The sequence below is a fragment of the Homalodisca vitripennis genome, chromosome 8, assembly GCF_021130785.1.
Source record: "Homalodisca vitripennis isolate AUS2020 chromosome 8, UT_GWSS_2.1, whole genome shotgun sequence".
In the NCBI taxonomy this organism is placed as follows: Eukaryota; Metazoa; Arthropoda; class Insecta; order Hemiptera; family Cicadellidae; genus Homalodisca; species Homalodisca vitripennis.
Window position 1 is genome coordinate 109696725 of NC_060214.1, and position 10703 is coordinate 109707427.

The window sequence follows — 10703 nt, forward strand, 5'->3', positions numbered from 1 at the left end:
AGCCGCGTCTCGGGAGCAAGGTCCTCCGTACATTGTACCGTCACGCTAGAGTAATTTCACTTCTGAGATTGGCCAATGTGAACGAACCACTGCGAGTTCCTCTTCTTTTGTTTTAATGCCGTCTCTTATTTTTGCTGAGTCATCTCTTATATCAAACAAACAATTGAGATCTTCCTGTTGAATTAATTGTAATCTGCATTCGTTTCAATCTCGGACTTCATTCAATGAAATGGACAAGGCTTATCGTAATGGTAGATTTCATTGAGTATATTTTATAGTAATCTTTACACTAAAACTATCTGGTTAAAATTTACTACGAATCAATATCTGACAGACCCATTTCCAAAACTATGTATTGCTGTTATGCAGGAACGTAGCCAGGAAAAATGTTCGAGGAAATCAAGACAACTGATATTTTCCCGTAGTAGACAGAGAGTAAGGCCCCATTTTGTTCCTTAAAAAATCAGTTTCTTTCTTGAGATCGATCTTTTAGCAGTACATCTTAGTAATACTGAATTATTTAAGTAATAATAATCGTTTACTAAAAAGTAATTGGAAAAATTAAAAATGTGGGGGGGGGGTCCGGACCCCTTGGACCTCCTCGCTGGCTACGTCCTTGCTGTTATGTTAATGGAATTAATCAATTATATATTTGTATTTTTTATACAAATGAATACTCTCTTCATAAAAGGAAAACAAATAAGATATACTGTAGATGGAGCTTATATTGGTCACTGTTAAATTATTACATTAAAATACAAAACCAATATTTAATACATTTTATTGTGAGGCCTTTCGATATCCAAGATACCTTCATCAGACACATCACAAAATATGATGATGTGTCTGATGAAGGTATCTTGGATATCGAAAGGCCTCACAATAAAATGTATTAAATATTGGTTTTGTATTTTAATGTAATAATTTAATAAATAAGATATACTTTAAATGTTTTAATTCTTGGCTGAGCGTTAACGAAGCCTATTATTTGAGAGGCTGGAATCATATCATTCCTGTCTGTTTGTCTTTCCGCAAAATACCTTGAGTACAACTTATCTACTGACATGGAATTTTACATGAAACTTCATTTCTATACAAGCAATGTTTCTGTATAAATAAGTTCAATGATGATGAAAATTACTCCTAGGATTTGGCTAAGCGTGGGATTTTATTTTAGATGACCAAGACGACAACGAAAAATATTAGAGTAAATACTTTAATTAACAAACTGAATCCAGTAATTTGATATTTTAAAATTTGCCTTAATTATAAAACTAAATGAAAAATGTAATAATAAACTACTAATTTAATATAAATTATAACATTGAACAATTTCCGGAAGAGTAAAATAATACAGAACATTATACGTTTAACTCACTTTATAGCATTTCAGATTTTGAGCCAAATCTAAATAAATATTTGTATATTACTGTATTTGACAACTAAATACCCAAAAATTAAAATTTTATGCAAGTATAAAAAATAAAGATTTGGTTAAACTAACACGCAAATAAATGCTACGCCCTAATGTTTAAATAACACTAAAATTAGACAAAAAATTATTAGGTAAATATTTTTGTGGTTATATGAATTTAACTGCTAAGATGACACTAAAAAGATTTTAACTGTTTTCGCCAGTTTAAAGATCTGATTCTGCACTGATTCGATAAACTGCATCATTAACTTCTTTCAATGTCATTCTAACGACCGTATATACTTTTATTGCTCAATAAAGTTTGAGAAAATAGCCAATAGCACACCGTCACGCCGTCATTTTATTGGTTGTAAAATTTATAATAGTTATCCCGAAAGAACGAATCTGTACTGATCAAGGTTCGAGGTTCCAGATCACTTACATGGAACAAGTTCCAATTGTGGAATCCTACGATGTAAACAATATTAATCCTTCAACGTATTAATTTTATCAAATATATTCAATACATAAAAACTCTTGGAGAAACATTTCTAAAACTTTTGTGCTTACATATTTACACCATATGTTATTTTAATATTAATTGTACCAAACATTATGTAAATATTTATTTGTGGAGTCTGATGGTGAAATCTTTGGTTTTGAAAGACCTTGTCCAAAAGTAAACAACTTGAAAAAAGTATTTTTTTTTTCATTCACATTTAGTAATATTCAATACAATTTAATAAAAGTATGTATAAATGTATTATGTATTATTTATTATATATATATATATATATATATATATATATATATATATACATTAAATTGTATAAATGGAAAATAGCCTTATTTAATTTCAATAAACATTTAATCGCAAAAAGTACTTGCTCCGCCGGGAGTCGAACCCGGATCTCTCACTTGCCGGGTGAATGTGCTAGATATGTGACAGATACGGCTAAATACAAAATAATTGAATCGGAAAAAGTAAGCGCTCTGTGGTGTAATGGTAGCACATTCACCCGGCAAGTGAGAGATCCGGGTTCGACTCCCGGCGGAGCAAGTACTTTTTGCGATTAAATGTTTATTGAAATTAAATAAGGCTATTGCCATTTATACAATTTAAATAAAAGTCGTTTGACAGGTATTTGGTCTTCCGATCATATGTTAGTTTGCGTATTTAAACGCATATGTGACTGATACGGCCAAATACAAAATAATTGAATCGGAAAAAGTAAGCGCTCTGTGGTGTAATGGTAGCACATCACCCGGCAAGTGAGAGATCCGGGTTCGACTCCCGGCGGACCAAGTACTTTTTGCGATTCAATGTTTATTGAAATTATTATATATATATACACATATATATATATATATATATATATATTTAGATATTTATTTATTGTACCCCTACATATACAAAATAACTGCATTTATGCCTTTATACAGTGGTTCATTGTAAAAATCAATGACAACAGGACTTAATTGCCCAAGACAATTGTTAACAGTCCATATCGTTTGCAGCGATAAGCTACCAAGTCCCATTTTTAAATCTTTACCTGTCCACCTTATTGTTGATTAGCTATCAATTATCATTGTCAGCCCATCTCATTGTTGATGAGGTATTATATTCTAATTGAGTATTCTAATTGTAACCAACCTACCTTATTGTCGATTAGTTATAAAAGATAATTTTTAATTGTTACCAGCCCATATCGTTGTCGATGAACTATCAAGTCTCATTCTTGATTGGTACCGACCCACCTTATTGTCGCTAACCTATCAACAATCGTTTCTAGCTGTTACCATCCCACCCTCTTCTCAATGATCTGTTAATTATAGTTTTTGTTTTTATCAACCCATATCATTGTCGATGAGCTATCAAGTCCCATTTTTAATTGTTACCAACCCTCCTTGTTGACAATGAGCTATCAACAATCATTTGTAGTTGTTACCTGCTTACATTACTGTCGATGAGCTATACACTATTACTTCTTGTTAGCTTATTAGCTGCAGTTTCTTTATTAATCACACACACACACACACACACACACACACACACACACACACCACACACACACACACACACACACACACACATATATATTAAAAAAGAGTTATTATAATATTTAACTCATCATAGATTCAGAAACAAATCTTTCGGGGTAAACACATTTAAATTTACACTATTTCATTCTATACCCTGAGTTTATAATAATAACAAAGAGTGAATTTTTGTTTCAAGGTATACACTTAAACCATACTGCTATTCAATTTTAAAATTCAAGACATACTAGATTCTTCTCAAAATATGCAATTTTAAACCCTCAAGATCACATACTCTTTTTATTAAATATTCAATATAAATGTTTTGTAGAATATTTAAGATTACAGACTTATTAATTATATACTAAATCAGTATTAAAACGTTAAACAAATTACCAAGAGCTCAACATTTATTATACGTCTTTCTCCTTTCTTGTTATTAAAATTGAATCTGTCTACAAAATATTGATCGATACATTTAATTAAATATACTAGTGTAATAACTGGAACAATAATTTAAAATAGCTTAAAATTGTTCGTCAACATCTATTTGTATGAATTTTTCTAGAATGTGGGCTTGGCCGAAAGTCCGGAAGCTTAATATTTGTTTAAAAGTTTAGTTATAAAACATAACAATTCATTAAAGGATTATTTTAGAACAATGCCTATAAACTACTTTTACGCTCAGCGACTCCCTATTGTGTCAGGAAAACTTATAAATATTTAACGAACCAATCAATTAGCATATGATTTTAGAGGTCTATATAATACAAGCAAAATGAAATGTGAGGAAACCAGAATATACTGTAATAAAGATAAATTAAAGTTTTGGAATATTTAAAACTAATCCCTTTTTTTCATAAATAGAATATAAACGGTATAATATATAAAATGATAACTACAATTAGATTAATTAAAGGGCAAAATCAAAATCCCTAGAAAATATATTATTGTGTACAATCAAACCCATTTTCCCAAAAGTGTATCAAAACACAGTATTTACGTTTAATGTGTTTTGAAGTAATGGTATCCTTTGCCAATCATTTTAGTTTGAAGTTAAATTGATAAAATTAAATCGATTTCTATGATTCTTTGGAGAAACCATTTTTGTATAAAATAAACAATAAAATTGGAACGTGGATTTCAAAATTTCACGGCGTCCTCTAAAAGTTGAACCAAAATATATAAAATTAAAATTTTCAGATTTATTATGCTCCCCTCCGAAGACAATTTCCTCATAAAGACACATTTTATATTTTTCAATAAGCATACACCTACGTAAAATATTGTCCGTTCATTCCTTTGAATTTTATATAAATTTAATTATTGTCGTTCATAATATGTGTGTGTGTGTGTGTGTGTGTGTGTGTGTGTGTGTGTGTGTGTGTGTGTGTGTGTGTGTGTGTGTGCGTGCGTGCGTGCGTGCGTGCGTGCGTGCGTGCGTGCGTGCGTGCGTGCGTGCGTGCGTGCGTGCGTGCGTGCGTGCGTGCGTGCGTGCGTGCGTGCGTGCGTGCGTGCGTGCGTGCGTGCGTGCGTGCGTGCGTGCGTGCGTGCGTGCGTGCGTGCGTGCGTGCGTGCGTGCGTGCGTGCGTGCGTGCGTGCGTGCGTGCGTGCGTGCGTGCGTGCGTGCGTGCGTGCGTGCGTGTGTGTGTGTGTGTGTTGGAACATAATTATTGATCTAATTTGTTATAGATATATAAAATCTCTAATAACGTATATATAATTTTATAATAATTATATCTATTAAATGATTAAAATATATATATATATGTGTGTGTGTGTGTGTGTGTGTGTGTGTGTGTGTTATTAATAATTTGGTGTTTTAATGACAAACTGGTTCAATAATTATGCTAATACAGTGCCGGGTTCGAACTGTGTGGTCCATACGCACATGAGCCAAGCAGCGGCTGAGGTGGACTGTCATTGTTCATTGACAATCGAAACCAGATCCATTAATCAAGTCTCACACAATCATATGCAATAAGTGTAGCCTATTAGGTTGGCCCAACCTTCAAAACCAATTATCATCAAAGCTTTGCATTTTCTTTGAGTGTGCAATGCCGCCTTTTTGGTACTTGAGAGGAATCTGTGCATTCGAGGAGTAATTTTGTGAGGCGCGGTTTGTACCTTTTTTACCAAGTCTTATAAGGTGTGATTTTTGTATATTATATACAATAAATAGGGTTTTAGAAAATTGGGAGACTATTTTTTGATAAGATAAAGGGAAAACCTTTTTTTGACTATTATATCTCTCTTAATTTTTAAAATATTTATATATTATCCTAGAAGGGTTTCATAACTCTATAGTAGTTTTTAAGGTTAAATTTGAAAAATATACATCTGCATTACCATTTTAAAACTAGTGTTCGTTTATTATATAATTGTAATGGAAGGCAATGAAATCTATGAAGAAAATATTTTAGATGGACATTATACCCCTCTTATAAAAAGATATAACACCTAATCTATCGTAATTGAAAAATTATAATATGAATGATTTTGCTTCAATAAATTTGTATCAATAATCATTCAAATTTATTTCTTCAACTTATGAAACATTTTGTCCCTTAGTAATTATTTTATCATAAAAATGGGATAGTGCATTGTTTTATTTCTAAAGCTAGTTTTATGTATATACTAACTGTTTGTTCTTACATCGATTTTCAGAAAGTTCAGCTTGGGAATTTTTAACCGCCGGCAATTTGAAACAACTGAGGATAGTTTTAGTAATATACTATGGAATAATGGTATTAAAATTCCTGCCAAATTGCAACGCTACAACTTAAACTCTTTCAGTTATGATTCTTTCAGTAAAACCAGAAACAAACAGGCAAGCGCAAAAATAAAAATAGGACATTTATCATAAGAATTTTTTGTTTGAACACCTTTAAAAATGTAGCATTTTTCACATCCTCTTCAAACACCTTGCAACATCATGTATTTGAAAATCAACCTTTTCAAACGGTTGTAAAATATAGTTTAACATATGTTACATTTAGTTAGAACATCTAGATAAGGATTAAAATTCGCAAATATTTTACCTTAATGAGTAGCCAGGCTATAAATGCACGTGTATTGTAGCATTCTAATATTGCATGCACATTATTATGAAATATTGAAAACTCGTTTTTCCTCTGTATAAAAATCCATTTAACATAGCCTTTAATTGGATCTTTTACGGCATCCTCCACGGCCCTTCCTGTCTAGTGTGGAAAAATTAAATTCTGCATCGTGTGATGGAGAACTGTCTACAACCATATACTCAATTTTAGTTTTTATCCGACGCCATCCATAAAAACTTGAGGGGTTCAAGGCTTTATATACAGCCTGTATATTGCTACATGTAGTTACACAATACCACCATTAGGGTCTTTTTCGTTTAAGGGCCAGCACAAAAGACCCTAGCTTGCCTATTCAAAACTTAGATCACGCGATGTTTGCCCGCTGCGCAGCGCTTTGCGCTGCTTGCTCTTTTAGAAAAAAAATTAACTCGAGCTTGCAAATTCTAAGCCCAGATCAACTCACCACGCTTTATTGAACACAAAATTCAGACAGAACTAACGCAGGTTTCATTACAGGCAAAAGATAAGCGGCGCGCGTTTTTTACTGATAAGATAAGACGATTTTATACTAGAAGTAGTACCTGGACTATTGCCCTACGAACTAATAAAACAAAAAAAAACGATTAAATGCACTGACAGTCAGGTATAGTATGTTTGTAAGGTGCTGGCCCTTAAACGCAAAAGACCCCACCATTATATTCTTAGTTGTTGTCCTCATTTTGACATTATTATGAATAGTTAAAGATATACCAATATTTATTATCTTCCTCCTCCATTATATTCCTCATCAGTACCCGATTTAAATATTTTTAAATGACCATTTTCTGGAGTCTATATAACATTTATAATGTTAAAAGTATTTTTTTAAGCTCAACGTTGCCTAATATACAACTAGAAACCTGACTATCATGAGGAGTGAACGTGCTGTTCAAATTGCATCATAGCCAGGCAGGCGTTTGAAGTCGGACAGGAATAGTGTCACTCGCAACAATGTAAGTAAATTTTGCATAGAAGGTGCAAAGATAACATTTTTTAATAAAAATGGTGTTTAATAATATTCATTGTTTAGAGTACATAATTAACATTGGATGCATTGATGAAATGATTATGGAGCTAATTTTACCATAGGGATGTATAAACAACTTTTTTTTAATTTTTTTAGCTTTTGCTTCCACGCAGTGACTATCTTCTCGTCGGTTGATTTAATTGATATATAGCGTTATCTTTTTTTCGAGCTATATTTATAAAGTATAAATATTTTCACGTATTATCTCGATAATTTAACTGAGAAAGCCCCTACATACTTGTATATCACACTATAATTGAGCGAAAAATAGCATATACCACTGTATATAAATTATTGATAATTATGATAAAAATTTTATAATATATTCTGATCTACCAATATAATAAAGATCTACACGTTTTAGAGTATAAAGTTTTTATTGTGGTATTATTTCTTTGTTTAGTGTTCTACACATCATTTATGGCTATGAGCTAAGTTTCCTAAACTACGAAAAATCTTTGCTGCCTCCTGAAACCATATTTTTCATTTTAGTACGTAATAATAATTAATTTTTATCTGAAGCGCCTAAAGTAGTGTGGTGTTTTTCAGATTGTATTTTATAATTATACAATTTTAATAAATTTTATTATTTTACCATGCTTACATTGTTATTGTGAAATATAGATTATAAAACTATTTGATATGTGAAGTTCCTAGCTTCTTATGGAATTGTTCACTACTAAGAAACTGTTTAAATACTTATTTTTCTATATAAGAAAAGCAGCTAAAGAAAATTGAAGTTTTGATTTATCGTACAGTTTTTATGCTTTATTTACTAAATTAATCTAATAACCTTTAAGAAATTCTTCTTATCAAATTAACCCCGTTCATGAGTAGTTTCAGATTTTTTATTTTAACTGGGTCTCGAAGTAAAAATTTACAGTCAAAATCACGATATGGGACAAAAGTAACTGACAGCTTTATATTAAGAGAAAGTACTGGGGCGATGTTCTTTTAAAGGGTGACTTACCATTTGTCCTTATAGCCCCTCCAAAGTTAAACTACAACCCTTCATTTATGTTTGGTTTTTGTTGCGGCACGTCAATCTGATTGTACCTAAATCGATAAATCTTGTCACTGTTGACATATGTAAAAATTATATATGTGTGATCTGTTTTTTGCAGTAAGTTACTTCTCAGATGTGCGTATTAGGTAATATTTTTTATACAAAACTTTAACAAACTAATATGATAATAGACTCTTTGGCATCCATTTTAATTCACTCAGTGTTAAAAATATTAATTATGAACTAATAGAAAACTATTTATAATAAAACATTAACCTATGTGCTATTGTTTTAAACATAAAACTAGAAGTTAACCGTGTCTTCGTTCGCAATTTTCGTTAAACAACGGGGATACCATATGTATATACTTTTTAGATGGCATACGTACACTACTGTGATAAGTGATTGTCGATAAAATCTATGCCAATTTCCTGATCTATTATCGATTAAATAACTGGAATTTAATATTTAAGAGCAATTTTGAAGTGTTGAAGTCCGGAAGTAAAATAGAGTTTATAAGTACTAAAGGCATAAATCGGGTTTCTCTGCAAAATTTCCTGATATTTGATATATCCCAAACATCACAGGTATCTAGTTTCTAATAGCTATAATAAACTAACTTATTGAATTTACCGCTGCTGCCATAAATATCAAATTCATATAATACTACTGCCATAACTATTTGCAGCACAATATGACATAGATTTTGTTGAAGTTAATACGAATTCCAGGAATAATTATTTTATAATAAGTATTATTTTAAAATAGACATATGTCTATGTGTCAGTCTCATATGTGAGAAATACATATCTCGAATTTCATATAAATCGGTTCAATTCATTTTGTGTGATTTAGTATACAATATGTTTTGTATACTAAAAATATTAAAATATACATATATTCAAACATCCAGACAATTATCCATACATTCAAACATACAAATATTCAAACATCAAAACATAACTCGCATTATAAATACATTTACGATAACATTCTAGCATTTATAATATTTATGGTACAGCAAAAGAAGAAAAGCTCAGTGACCTAGCAAAACTTGTAATGGAAAACGATTTCTTCGAAATCATTCCTTTTCTTTGAACTCGTCACCACTTTCAATGGATGAAATATTCGAGTATAAAACTAGTATATCCAAGGTCAACAGATTAATGGGATAGCAAAAGCTGTAAAACAAACGTAAGACGAAGGTTTGATACTCCTCAACGAAATTTATGGTTCGTTTGAAGTTTAGAAACTCAAAATATATAGTGCCATAATATTTTTGCATCTAGCAGACATTCATAACAAACATAAAAATTATTTCTAAAATAATATTCAATTTTAGTTTCTTTAAAAAATATCAGTATCTTCGAAGAGGCCATGGCAGAGAAGATATCAAGATACTGGTGTTAACCTAGACCGATCCTACACTATGTACATGTTCAGAACCCTCCTCTGTGAAGATGTGACATTTTACTTCTTTGGCCTTCACTTCCGCTCCTGCTGCTGCTATCAGTGGGCGGAGGCCTAGCGACTTACAACTAGACACCTGATAAGGGCAAGAGATAAGTGATAAGACCTAAGATAGCAGAGGCGATAACGATATACCGCAGGTAAAATAGGATCAATCTACACCATCGCACAGGTAGTATAAGAATTAGAATAAACTATAAAGATGTCGATTACTATATTAAGATGTTATTTAATGTCATTAAACATTGTGTAATATTAACGTCTATAAAAGCACACTTCCGTGAAATTATTCACAAGGAAAGTACCGTGCAACACAAAGAATAAAATATAAGAAGAATATTGGTGCTCATCTCGTTCTTTTGTGAATTTATAATAACACTTACAAGAGAAGATTGGTTGATTCCACGAATTCCGATTCCAATTTCCATTGGCAGATTATATCCGATATTTAAAACACTGTTCTCCTAACCATGTCAATTGATGATTGAAATAAACTGATGGAACTGGTGGAAATGTAACGTTTATTTTTTGAGGTTAGTCAGCATTTTAAGAGTAACTGGTTATCTCCTTACTTTATCTTCGTTGACGGATATTCTTGAGACAGTCAGGGTTAGAATTCTCGTGATTGTGTATCAGTAACACAGT